This window comes from Aedes aegypti, chromosome 1, assembly GCF_002204515.2.
Source record: "Aedes aegypti strain LVP_AGWG chromosome 1, AaegL5.0 Primary Assembly, whole genome shotgun sequence".
NCBI classification, from domain to species: domain Eukaryota; kingdom Metazoa; phylum Arthropoda; class Insecta; order Diptera; family Culicidae; genus Aedes; species Aedes aegypti.
The window spans coordinates 305,700,136-305,713,628 of NC_035107.1; the positions used below are offsets into that span (position 1 = coordinate 305,700,136).

Here is a 13,493-nt window from a genome sequence, read left to right on the forward strand (position 1 = left end):
TTAGAGGATTCTGATGAGAATCCAGGGAAACCTTCGAGGGTTCTCATGAGAATCCTCTGAGGATTATGATTAGAATGAAAATTTCAAAAATAAAGCAATGGTCTCCCGAAATCAAGAAGGGAAACTTTGTTACTGCACTAGAATTTCGACATAATTATCGAACAATCCTAAATAATCCAATTTAGCTTCCGATTATTTTACCTTTACGAAACAGCGGGAACTAATATTTCTCATGATGAGAATTTTCTTAAAACTGGTATTTATGTGACACAAGATTATTAATCCCTAACAATAAATTTGAATTCGAGTTGTTTGATTTTTGGGTTTTTATTAACAATGATAAAACATGGTCTTTTCTAACTAATATCGGCGATCTGAAACTGGACCTGAAACGGTCACATGTATTGAAAATGATTAGGTTAGCATCCGATGGTCATCTCCTGTCGGATAATGATTTGATATGTTATTGTATGGAAATCAACATTGGAATCGCATACTGAGAGTTCCGACCTCCTGTATTTGAACATGTCAAATGGCGAAACTGGATGCGTACACTACATTTCCAGCCGTGCATCCGAAATGACCATCGGTATGCAAAGCTTTGTAGATGCATTTGGAGATACAATTAAGGGCCTGCACAAAACCGTTTAAATTTTGAAAACTGGTCAAAAGATATTAGCAAAAGCGTGCAAACAATTTCGTCCACGCCTTTAAGGGTTAAACGAATTTGTAAGGTTAAACACGACGAAATATCTTTCATTGATCGCAGCAAGCTGTGTGCGCAAGCGGCTGCGTTCAAGATGTGTCACGTTTCCTCCGGTTCCGCATAATTTTCTATTCGGTAGATGAAAAATAGAATCAGCTGATGAGCGATACCGCTTGGCAAATGATCTAGTAAAAAAAGTGTGTTGTGCAGTGATAATAGTAAACTTTCTAAAGCAAAGATTAAGTTAAGAGATAGGATAGCTTACTGCGATAAACGGTGGTGTTCTGCGATAGCTACACAAGCCAAAGCTCTGTCCATTTGAACACCCAACGTCCCGTGATACCTATGAGAAAATGTAGAGGTCTCCCATGTACCGGATTAGAAAATGACAGATCGGTAAACAATAACTGCAAACGCAGATTCGGTTTACCAATCAGGCGAGATTTCAGTTGGATATAAGTAGATATCCAATCAATTATCCTTTCCTGTCACAAAGACGTGGCCAGAACAACTTTCGACTGTTGAAGGATGCGTCAATTTCGTGTAAGAGACAAAAATATGTCCCAAACGTGCGAAATTATCGATACTTATTCAAATTCCGCCCACATCCTCACATTTCCGCCTAAGTGACTATGACAACTTCACAAAGCCCATCCATTTTTGGCCCTTCATACGTGAGTTCAATTGATAGGAAATAATATATATAAATAATAATAAAATGTGCCATTCGGCCGGGTTTGAGCATCCACTCGATTCGAGACCTGAGGGGATGTATTACCGCTGATATGGGCTTCAAAGAGCGGACACGGTTGGTTTGCGCGAAGTGCCAATTTGCTTGTGCTCACGAAGTGCACATAGGCGATACGTCCCCGACGGATGCACTGTTTGGGGAAGAATACTGGTTTTACGACTCTGACGCATGATGTTCGTGTGTCGCTTTCCGCTAAGGTCGCATCACGAATCACGCTAGTGGTCCCATTATTATTTGACAGAAAACCAGGGATACATTGTTGAACTGATTTGGTTGGTTGACTGGATGACAGCTCAAAGGTTCTAGCTGTGGATAAGCAGATTCGTTACTGTGCATCTAAAGCCTAATCTAGTGTCTCTGGACCTGTAATTCCTTTCAATCGAATTTCAATTCAGATAAGTTGTTCCCCATACATCGAGATAGGCTATGACTTTTCAGGTGCATACGGGTTGCATCTGAAAAGTCATGGCCTATCTTGATTATATGGAAATTACTTCACTCAATAAAAATTCGTTGTCCATATGTCCCACTCGAGGATAAATGTCATTTTGAACGGAGCTTGTTATTGAAATGTTCTTGACTTATGAAATTTCTTGTCTTTTATAATACGCAACAATCCCATTTAGCTATTTCGGTGGCAAACATTTTCAAGAATAGATAGAGGTACTGCCAGGCATTGCACAATTCGTTCTCAATTGATTTCGAAGAACGATCAAAGTAAGCGAAGAAAAACATCGCATCTGTATCGGTCCGTGATCGGCAATGTTTCGCAAGTTGTAACGAGAGCCCCAAAGAGAGAGCGATGATAGAACCCATTATTCGGGTTCATTTACCGTTGGGGTAGGTGTTCTATTTCACTGACATGATAAGTAATCCCCAAACAGCTGATAGCAATAGTGTCCCCCAGGTTTGGAGCGGAGCTTGTTTGTATGGGTTTTATCATTCAGCATTTATCCCCAAATTCAATCATAGCTGTGGCAGAAGATTATAAACAGGTTCTCATGATGTGTTGCGGGTCATGATTGTTACAGAGAGCGATAAGTGAGAGATGTTCTCAATTTTCTCAGGATTGAATCCTGATTGAATCCTGAAGCTTTTGGGAAGTTTCTCACTGTAGATCGAAAGGCAATGTCCTTGGATAGCATTTCATACAAAAAACGCAACAGAAGAGGTTAACGTGGCTCAGTTATTGATTAAAGAGAAAGTATACAAAAAGAGCCTCTCAACGTTAGATAGCTCCTTTTAAATAGTTACGCGAGAGTTCTAAAGTAGAATCTTCAAAAATCGATCAAGCCTCGCGTAGAACTTCGAACTTGTATTACAAGCTCTGAGAGGAAGACTGGAATCCGAGACGTATCTGGACGTTAACTGGATACCTTCAATAAATGTAGAGATTTTAGTTATAACGTATCAAAAGGAATCTTTAAGTTATCGAAAGGAGGTAATTCGTGAGAAGTTTTTGAAACATCCATAGAGAATAATCAGAAGTTTCTTGAAAAATCTTAGGAAGATGTCATAAATTAATCTAAGACCAGTCGCATCGTGTTGTACAAAGCACGAGTGTGGTGGTGCTAGCGATTTCTGAACATGCCATCACTCTTGATACAATCTATCAAAGCATCGCTGAACATCTTGAAGTTTCTTGGAGAAGTTCCTATAGAACTCCCAGAGTGTCAAGAAGTTCTTGGTTGATAAATTTCCCAGGGAAATTTATGGATGAGTCTTTGGATAAAATCCTAGAAGAATTATGATTTTTGTGAAATAATAAAAAAAAAAAAGTTTTTGAGGATATTTTATGATTTTCCGAAATAAACTTTGCAGAAATGCCCCTTTCTTTAGTACTCCTTGAGAAAACTAGGCTGTAATCGGAGGCATCCTAAGCCAAATTCTTGGAGAAAATCTCTAGGAATATTCCTTGAGAAATAATAGCTAAATATACCCCTTTAGAAATCTCCGAAGTAATATCTGTACATACCTGACATAATTTCTGATAAAAGTCCTAGAGACAATCATGAAAATATAAATACAGTAATACGAGTAGTAATACTTGTCGTAATATCACTAGGAATTCTGAAAAAAAAACTTAGGTCTTAGAAAAATATCTACTCTGATGGTATAAAGAATCAAAATCAAACTCTTGTTTCCTGGCTCTTATTAGGTTTCGCTTTGCTTTCTTGCCTCCCGTTTAGTCTCTTTTTGATTCCTTTTAGGTTTTTTTTTTCAGGCAACAAGTCTTTAATATCCTATTTTTAAGGTACTCTGTCACAGCTCTCCAGAGACGTAAAGCTTTCTTAGTTTTGTGTTAACGGCTGGAACCCATTGCGTTTGAGTCCCTTCAATATAGTAACATTAGGTTTTCAGTTTCGGAATCCATAGGGTTAACATTTTTCTTTGCTTCACTGTGAATTAGATTGAAATGTGCCTTTAGTACAATTTCCCGAGTTTGTAAAAAATGCAGAGGTTTCTAAGGCTCGCAGTCGAAAATGCTAGAAAACTATGCATCTAGATTAGCTTTAACAATGCTTCCAAGGGTTCTTATGGAATTTCATGTATATATTGAGGGGAGAATCCAATGAAAAGCTGTATTGACTTAAAGATAATGAGTTTTGCTGTTTTCTCCCAAACGCCACTTTCTCGAATGCCCCGAATAGCCCAATTTAACAAACATGTTTTTAGCACTCATAATTTTATAAATTTCAAGGTGCAGAACATACCGGCAATCTGATCGGCCATTTTTCTTCAAATGATTGGCAATTATTACGAGTTATACTGTTCCTGACATTATTGGTATCAAGTGATTAGACGATAACGACTAACTTTGTACTTTGATTAGACGAGAATGACAATACTTTGCAGCCTTTTTTTGTTCACATTTGTCGACGTGAAATCTATATAAATAAAAATGGAGTGTTGTTTGTATGTCACGAAACAGCTTGAGTGCGGATGAACAGTTTGAGTTTAGTTTTTCACTTGACCAGGGATGCGACGTGTTAGTATAATAAAAAAAGTTTGGGGAAGTCTCCGGAATACATAGTCGGAAAAACTGGAGATAACTAATCTGTCATTTTGTATAAGGGATTGCATGCCATTTTTAAACAGCCTATTTGATGTCAAGACGACGTTTGCCGGGACCACTAGTATGTTTTAAAAATGCAAGATTTCGCTTGAAACTTAACCTGTTAGTAATGTTTTAAATTATGTTTGTTTTACTTCACATGCTAGATTCTTACATTACGACAAAACTACAACTAATGGACTTGGGCAGAAGCTCCTAGCATTTTGATCAGTTTAGACCTCAAATTTATAGCAAAACATCAAAGATTAAATGAAAGTTAGCATGTTCTAGAAAGCTGGACTTTCTAGAAGCTCCATGCGTCATATCATAGGTCATATAATAGCTTGCTGTAAAGCTGAAATCTGATTTACAAAAATGCAGAGGAATTTTTTTATCTAAATCAATGAGATTTTTAGACCTAGGTTAGTTGATCTCGGGAACGCAGAGGATTCTTCGACATGCAGTAAGCAAGGTCAGAATTTTCCCACAGATTATAATTCCTTTAAAGCGACTTACACTAACATTCTCACAGTAACCTGACGTCTTGCCAAAGTACAACTACGGGCTACGAACGGAATCGTTTTGTAACAGGATGTTTTTGACTTTCTTGGTAAGAGAGTTGTACGTTCAGAAGTATGTAGAAGATTCTTCGGCTAATAGTTTAAATATAATATTAAATATTCTAATGTTAAACAAAAACCAACATGTTCTAGAAATTTGGACTGTCTAGAAGCTCCATACGTCATATTATGGGTATCTGCTATAGCAAGCTGTATTTTGACTTACACAAATGCAGAAGATAATCTTCATTAACCAGATTTTAAGCCATAGGCTAAAGGGCGAACACGAAATTATTGCGACACATTCAACAGGGCATAACTTTCCTACCATTGGGTAAAAATCAACCAAATTTTGCACACTTTCTCATTGATGTGTTTGTTTACATGCTGTCAAACTCGAAGTCGTGTTTTTCGATTCAATGAAAATAGAGGTGAACCAACGCGAGTCGAGAGAACAAATTCTTTCCAAACATCTGGAATTTGCTGACCTGTCGCACCGGCAGTTGGGAAAAATGTTGAACATTCACCATTCAACCGTCTCCAGAGTGTTAAAGCGGTTCCAGGAGTGGTTGACGTTGGACTACGGCAAAGAAGCTGGAAGAAAACCGGGACCGGACAACAAAAAGACGGAGGGAGAAGTGAAGCGGATGATTAAAGCAAATCCCAACGTCTCAAGCCGTGATTTGGCTAAAAAGATCGGCATGTCGCAGAGCTACGTCCAGAATTTAGAGAAGAGAGCTGGACTACACACATACAAGGTACAGAACTTCCCAAACCGCGATGAGCGCATTTAAGCAAATTCCGGAGTTGGAGTTTTTCACCGGCAAGAGCAAGTTCGATGTGGACGACAAATTAAAGAAGAAGAAAATGTCGAAATTCGCCTCCAAATATCTCATTTGGCAGGCCATCTGCTCTTGCGGACTGAGGAGTGAGCCTTTCGTGACAAAGGGCACAGTAAATGGCGAGATCTACAAATCTGAGTGCCTCGAGAAGCGCCTTTTGCCGTTCTTGCAGCAGCACGACAAAGCTCCGCTACTTTGGCCAGATTTGACATCATGCCCCTATTCTAAAAGTATCCTGGAGTGGTATGAGGCCAATTCTGTCCATTTTGTTCCAAAGGACATGAATCCGCCAAATTGTCTGGAGCTGCGCCCGGTGGAATAGTACTGGGCAATAATGAAGCGGGAACTTCGGAAGAGCAAGAAGACAGTCTAAGACGCGAAGGACATGTTAAGAAAATGAAAAAAAAAACTGAGAAACTGGAACCGGATAACACTGTAAAGATTTTCATGGAGGGCATCAAGCGAAAATGCCTTCAATTTTACATTAAAGCTCCATCGATTACCTTTACTTTTTATTTTTGAAGTAAATATATGTATAAAACTACCCTAAAATTTTGGTTTGATTCTAATCATTATAAGAAAATTGGCATGACATTTTCGGTGTCGCAATAATCTCGTGTTCGTCCTTAAAATGTTTTGCTAGGATTTTTAAAGGATTTCTTGTACATATCGAGGGGACGAACCATAAAACTTAATCTCAACAGTATTGTTGTTGAGAATTTTGTTCACAGGTACAAACCCTAGAAGGAACAGCAGCTTTCGTTGACTCAAGTTGAGCTATAGGCTCTCTTTACGCTCATGCGTTTTGCAGTGCCCTTTTTAGGGCACTGTTCGAACCCATTGTGGTATGGAGCTACATGCTCTCATTTCGCTTATGCGATCTTCCCTCTTCAAGGGACCCCACTCCTATTTCCTCCCATCTTTCCCTTCCCTTTCCTCTCCCATCGGGTAGATGATGAAATAGGCTCAAATATGGCGATGGCACAAATCTCCCAACTGGTGGGGAACGTGCCTTTGGAGCCGGCCTTCTGATACCTGATAATCTCAACAGTATTGTTGTTGAGAATTTTGTTCTCAGGTACAAACCCTAGAAGGAACAGCAGCTTTCGTTGACTCAAGTTCATCAGAAAATAGTCAAAGAATTCGAATTAAAAGCGGTATTAGCTACAAGTTAATGGGAAAAATATTAGAAATTTCACCGAAAAGTTTTTGGCACTCATATTTTTATAAGTTTCAAGGTGCAGAACAAACTGGCAATCTGATGTGGCGAGGCGTTGGGGGTCGCGAAATCCAAGTTTGGGAAACGATGTTCTAGATAATTCGAAAAAATACCAAGTTGTTTTGTCATATTGCTAAATATAATCGCATAACAGTCACATTGAGATTATACATGAGACTTGTAATGTAGTAGCAATGAAATTTGTGTTAGAATTATTTTCTGACTATTCCCTCAATATGCAAAATTAGCTGTACACAATTTCAACCTCAAATAAGCACTGTTGAGTTCTTGATAATTTTAGAAATTTTCTGATATACAGAAATGCAGAGGGTTATTCAACATGAAGTAAGCAAGACTTAGGACCGACAGTAATCTGGCGTCTTACAAAACTTTCAAGTTTCAAATTTTAATTTTGAATGCAAACGTGACACCTTTGCCAAAGAAAGCTCTTATTACGGGAAATGTGCACTTAGAACTCGAAGTTGAAAAACAGAATCGACCCCAATGGGAATTTTAATGTCAAGAAGCAGCAGTAGAACACAGAGAGATAAATCTGATGCAGCAGGATTAGAAGAAGCTCACAGAAGTACATTCAGAGGTATACTCATCTGACTAAAAAATACAGAGGATTCTTTGGCGCTCAGTAAGCAAAAACACTCACTCGACAGCGCTCGGTCATATTCAATCGCACTTCCCAGAATAATCTGCATTTGACAAAGTAGGCGACATTTTTTCCCAATCAATATTTATGTGCATGTGATCCCCAGCAGCGTTTGCATATTTAGACGCTGTCTAGTTGCCTGGCATTTACCTTGCACTTTCCTGGAAATACCAGCAGTGGTTTCCATTGATACGAGTGCAAAGCTAAGCTGATCACTCAACTCGAGCCAAGATTCTTCAGTATGTTATCTTTCTCGGTCAAGATTTTTGAATTTGAAGTACGTTCAAGTGTCCGTAATCTAACTTACATCACTCATTTCACATTGAAGGCACTGCCAATCGAGAGATCGCAAACTTTTGCAACTGCACTGAAAAAATAAAAAGTCCCCCCTATTCTGAATCACTTCCCCACGTGGCAGCAACACGCGAGTAGGCCGTGGAAAGATCTCAGCGGAAAAATCTACACCAGAATCTCTCCTCTCCTCACAACTCTTCGGATTCGAATTTCGCACAGCTCGCGGAGCAAAGAATAAAAGCTAATTACCTGTCGTTGGCTGATGTCGCCGCCACCGCCCCGAGACTTGAAACCATCGTCCCCGGGTTCGACTTTGCACTTCCAGCTATACGGCGAAAAACTGTTGCCGGGTGGCTCCGGTGATTGTTGATCGAGCAAACTTTTATTTTTCCGCCGTTTTCAGCACTTTTTCATCGCAGCTCACCAGTAGGCGGCGGCTGCACTGGTTTGGAGGAAACACTCGCGAAATGTTCTGGAAAAAATGTCACCGCCGACTGTGTGTGATCATCACCGAGCACTTTTTTGATGGTCGTTTGTTGTCGGATCTCTATCGCGCGGAACACCGAACACCGAAGACAGATAGATAGGGACCGACCCGGAGTAAGTGTTCTTCAACGGATCTTATCTTTACTGCGTAGGCGTGTTGTTTGTTCCTGTTTTTTGGGATGTTATGTTTTGTTATCATCGACACGTTTATTTTTCGTCAAACGAAGCGCAACGGTACGCAATATCTTGGCCTGCTTCGATGATCTAACTTCTATTTCCATAAATCAAAAACTTTCGAGATCTGTTCTTCTGTGCACCGAAGAGTTCTGCTGAGTTTTGCACACTTGTTATAACTGAACACCAGAATCGTGCCTTCCCGGGGCTTGAGTTTTTTTTTTCGCTCGGAAGGGAAGTTCCCTCAGGGAAGGAAGAACCAACCGTCGCCCTGCACGTACGCTCGGTCACTAATGAGTTGAGTTGCGCTGACACGGCTACTAAGTCTCCTCCAAAACGCTGGTTGGTTGCCTGCACGATACGTCGTTGTTCGTTCAGTGTGCTCTGCTGTGCTTTGCCTGCACTCCGCCAACCTCCGGGTCCGGGTCTCTCCCAGGTGTGTATGCCGCCTTCTATATGTGCATTCGGGCACACACAGGTCGTCACCGGTCGGTCGGTCGGTCGTTTGTTCGGTCGGTGGTGGAAGGCGCCTCCAAGTGACAAACTTCGATACTAAACAACAATACCTTTTACATACTCGCGCACATATCGCCCGTCTTTCCGTTCGTCCGTCCGTCCGCCTCCGCAGCCAACTGCGATCCACCCCACATGGCCGCACTATGGGCCACAAATAAAAATTCCGCGACAAAAGTCCAAAAACCTTTTTTCAATAAAATGAATTATTGAGATGAATTTCTCTTTATTGAGAACATGTGTGATTGTATACCAACTATCTTATTTGATTAATTACATAATTTCATTGCACTTCATGGGGCTCAATATTGTCTAAACTGTAAAACTTGAATTTCACCCTATCTTAAAAAAATTTGGTTTGAGAAGAAAATGGCAAGAAAAATTATTGTGAGTACATTTTTGGAAAGCAAATTAAGTGCATTTTACATGTCTGGTATGAAAATAAAGTTCATTTCAAATTTTAGCATTGATTTTACAATGTACCAGTAATATTCACTATATTTTTACTATTTCACCATAAAAGTTAAGGTATTCCACCGTATTCGGCTTGCAACCAGTATGAGGTGGAAGCCTAGACTCCACTCTTTCATGGGCTACCAAAAGTTTCTGCATATATTTGCGGATGGCCGAGATACATCGGTTTAAGTACATGCGATAATTTAGTCGATTTTTTTAAACCCCATATTTTTAACTTCAATGCTGTTCATACAATCACAAATTAAATAAGTTTGACTGGTATAACATAACTAAAGCAATCATAATCCACTACTTTTGAGCAAGTTTCCGTTCATGAGCTAGGTGACATCCAGAAATCTGGGTTGAATCAGTTGAAAAATTACAAAAAATAATAATTTTGCTAATTTTCTTCGAGGCCATGATTTGAATGATATGATAAGACCACAACAGAGGAATCTATTTGAGGTTTGCGATATAGGGACTAATGCGTGGCTTCTGGACAACATCCAGGTAAAAATAATAGATTTTTGAAGAAATATGAAACGGCTGAGATTGTTATGTGTCTATGATTTTTTGTTCAAATCGAAGGCTTCAATTTAATATAGACATATAGTAGAAATTTTCTAAAAAATATCATACAAACCCTGTTGATTATTTTTCAACCAGGATTAAATCATTGGTATAATATTTTACAAAATATTTAAAAAAAAAGTAGAAACATCGAAAATTTGTCCGTTTTTAAGTTTGATGGTTCACATAGAGTGAATTGATTTTCCCTTATAGATTATAAAATAACTAGGCGACCTCCTGTACTATCTTCCTAAGCTACGTTGAAATATCAAAAAATACAGTATAAAAGATTGAAAGAAAATAAAAATAAAAAAGACAGCACCAAATGACCAGGTTAATGGCCATCAACGAAGAACATTAAAAAAATCATTTCAAATCCTTTTAAATTCCTTCTAGAAATGTTGTCGGGAGAATGTTACTAGTTTAATCAGATGAATTATTCATTTGTACATAAAGCAATCATCTTATTCCGGCGAAAGGAAATGAAGATTTTTAATTCTACTTGATTTATATCAATTTAAAATCAATTTTATACGAGATCTAGACAAAAATTCACGTTTCTTATATAAGAACTTGCTGCACGTAATCATATAATGGGTATCATAAGCTTGGGTAAACCAGATGTTCTGATGTTCCATTTTGGACCAAGTCTATATAACTTTCTGATGATTGTATGGCTTTTCCATAGGTTAGGCACAGTAACTATATTGCGTTATAAAATTTCAATAGTGTATTAAATGCAAATGTACGGTGGAACACCAATAAATACATCAAATTAACAGTTGCCAATGCATTCCAAACAACTATGATAACTATGATCACATTTTTCATGCATTTTTTAACTATTCTGAGAAACTTAACAGTGTATCTTCAAAATACTTTGAAATGTTGGAAACATATAATTGAAAATGTACTATATATTTTGTAAAATGATATATGAGCGAATTTGAATTAATAATGCCTTAATTAACATATTTTCCCAAATACTCATGTTCCTTACAAATATTCTCAAATCAATTCAAAATGCATCTAAGTCATCCCAAACATGACATTTCCATGCTTCCTCAACTTTGTTTTACTTTTAGGTTCATTTTTGTTGATTTTGAAGGTGTTTGGAATTTTGTCGCGAAATTTTGTTTTCTGGCCCATAGTGGGCCGCACGCGATCTCGATCGCGACTGTTTTGTGCCTAGGGTAAGGAGGTTCAAAACGCCAGCTTAAGCTTAATCGCATTTTACAGAGAAATATTATGACGCTCACATAAGAAGCTACTTTGCCGACTAAATTTAGTCGCAGCCAAAGATACCCGCAAGCTTCACTAACTGGATTCTCAGAGAATATTAGAGTATGATTCAGTGAAATTATGCTACAAAATTCAGCCTTTTGGCAATGATTTTTGTTCTGGCACTATTCATCAAATTTGAAGGAAATTAAGCAAGTGATCAGCAACACACTTTGGACTTCTGAACTTAATAATAGCCTGGTTGAAGACGAAGCAACCCGATGCAACCGTTACACAGCGTAACAAAAATGACATTTTTGCGTGTCTCAAGGATCAAATTATGTGTCTCTAGTAGATTTTGGGTCGCTGAATCAGATGCCGTTTTCAGAAATGTCCCTGCATGTCACAATTTTTAGCTACAGGTCGCCAAAGTTGTATATAACACTAGTTTAATTGATGTTTACACGAAATTTAAAGTATGATTTATCAAACTTTTCTGTGGTCTAATCCAGCAAGCATGCAAAATAGGTCCTCAGCTTTCATTTCAGATGAAAAGTTTTTGAAATCGCACGATAAAATTAAGGTTAAATCGTTTTTTTCAACATGCTTGCAGTCTCCATACCAAACTCTCCGTTTATCTTATATGGCGAAATACAATACTTTTCTAAAACACCAAAAAATAACTTTTAAACGTCGATAGTATTATAAACTGTGCTAATAAGTATTGTTATACACATACGCTAATTTGCACATCGTTCAGATTAAAAATGGTTCAAACGTCATTTAGCTCATGGAACATGTTCAAATTAAAAATGAACCCCGATGGTTTGTATGAGGTACCGTTCAAATTAGCGGGGGTGCACGGTATCTGAAGGGTGCGGTCTCGAACAGTTTAATCATTCAAATAAAGCACAGTTTTCCACCAGTGCTAACCGTTGTTTGTTTGCTTGTATCGCAGGAAACCGTTTTCAAGGTGCACACTTAAAATGCTTCACATTAAGCTTCTGCAATTTGATGAGGGCAATAAGTCCAATGAATCAGTTGTAACAAATAGTTCCTGACCGTATGTTAGTATAAATATATTTCACAAAAGTTTTGAAAATATATCGCATCAATAAGACCAAGTAAAACGTTTCTTCAACAGTTGATTGTTTCTGTGTCACATCAAATGTATCACATTTTTAGCGTGACGCAATAATGACCGCTCACTTCAAGGCATACTCGGATCATTTTGACGGAAATTTGAGCTCTACAGCAGCCTGGCTGCTTGTTGATAACTAGTTCGCTCAATCAGCATCTGAGGCTGGTTTCAATTCATGAGACAAGTTCTTTCCTAGTTCAGGTGCTTAGCTTTCGATATCTAGGAGGTAAACGATTTCGAACCAGGGGAGTAGCGGACCTCCTACTTTCTTCAATTAAGCTTCTTGTTTTAAGGAATTTAAGTGTCATCGCATTAAACCTGTTCACAGTTACGCAAAACTTATAAGTAAAAGCTATAATTTGATGCATGCATGGTCAAAATCAGTGTCATTCAACCAGCTTAGTGGCCGAACTTGAATGAGGGGCGCGCTTTTTCGAGTTTAATGGTGACAAACTGTTTTCTCCAAAAGGTATAAATAGTGGAATCTCTTTCTAAGGAGGCTCTATGCAAAATGGTAGAGAATGCTAATTGTATAAAAAACGACTAGGGTCAGTGTTCCCTTAGTGGACAGTCTCCTATAGTCGCACTAGTGGCTTTTCACGACCGTTTTGATATAAATCTTTTCAAAATATTTTTTGACATGAAGGTCAGGAGCTATTTATCTAAGTACCATTGATCCACAGCTTGGTTTTGTTCAAAAAATGATTGAAATAATTAGTTTTGCTTAAAATTTGAGCTCCCTTGCGCCTATAGTTAACCTATTGTTTCTATAGTAGCACTACTCAGAGAAACTATTTTTTTATTATACAAAATAATTAACGAATTAGGAACTTTTTTTACATCA

The 13,493-nt window shown here is 38.2% G+C and overlaps 1 protein-coding gene across 2 annotated transcripts in view; it reads right to left on the reverse strand.

The window, feature by feature from the left end:
• LOC5576139 (thyroid receptor-interacting protein 11) overlaps positions 1–13,493 on the reverse strand; it is a 218,849-nt gene that overhangs the window by 88,073 nt on the left and 117,283 nt on the right. Inside the window, exon 1 of one of the 2 annotated variants that reach the window (XM_021838432.1) lies at positions 8,338–9,197. The exons of the other annotated variant lie outside the window; for it this stretch is intronic. The gene's annotated coding sequence lies outside the window, so the exon portion shown is untranslated. Of the gene's footprint in view, positions 1–8,337; positions 9,198–13,493 lie in introns of those variants that run through there. 2 annotated transcript variants of the gene reach the window in all.